This window comes from Nanorana parkeri, unplaced genomic scaffold (assembly GCF_000935625.1).
Source record: "Nanorana parkeri isolate BGI_ZX_2015 unplaced genomic scaffold, ASM93562v1 scaffold861, whole genome shotgun sequence".
NCBI classification, from domain to species: domain Eukaryota; kingdom Metazoa; phylum Chordata; class Amphibia; order Anura; family Dicroglossidae; genus Nanorana; species Nanorana parkeri.
The window spans coordinates 396,982-397,981 of record NW_017307129.1 but is presented as its reverse complement, the minus strand read 5'-3'; positions in this window follow the sequence as shown (position 1 = coordinate 397,981).

Here is a 1,000-nt window from a genome sequence, read left to right as displayed (position 1 = left end):
AAGGGGAAGTAGAAAATGAACATGGTTTTTAAGGGTGCAAGTGGCATTAAATGGATCCTAGGGGTCCCTGCAGCTCTTTTGACTTCTTCACTGCCAATGAAGTGCTTCATGTCAAGGCATTGCAAGGGTTAATAAAAGCTCACAGATGCAATAGCAATCATGAACTTCACCTCTATGATTAAGCCTATCTGGTGTAACGTGTGAAAGGCTATAGGATTGGTGTGGGATGATTTTACTGTGTACTTGGATGTGTACTATGAACGTTCAATACATTTTCTTATGAACTGTCGGATGCGTGGCTCTATGGAATTTCAGGATTTTGTTATGCCACCACATATTTTTGGAGCCTACACCTGATTGATGTGACTGGTTGGGTCAGTGTTGACTGACTTTGGGGATTGAGCGATGTAAACTTTGAAATTTAATGATCAATCATGAACCTGTTTCAAAATTGTACTGCAGACTCTTGGCTTTACTGTAGGCAGTTACTGGGCAGCTGTAAATCCACCTAGTCACTTCTACAGGGTAGAAATGGGCTTAGTATGGCGAGCAGTGGTGGATGGATGTTGCCCAATTCTACGTGTTGTGAAACTGAAAGAACGTAGACCTGAGTGCATGCAGGTTCATGTCAATCGGATATCTGTAGGGTGTGGACAGGAAAGCAGCATATAAACTCTTTTGACCCTAGTGTAAGGAAAACAAATAGACCCCTGATGTTTCCATAAAGAGGCTTTCATACTTTTTACCTTTTCAAAGACACACACAATTTTAACGCTTGACGTATTCAGTAACTATTTATTTGTCACAGTCTAGTCATTTACTTTAAAAGGAAAATATATATATATATAAACTAAAGAATATACGTTTATCAATGTGAAATGGGTAACTTTGCAGCAAAATAAATTTAGCCAAAAATCCCTCTGCTCATCCTTAGTTATCTCTAATGAGTTATTGCATTTTTAATACATGCTATAATATTATGTAACTGTAAAAGCTATCA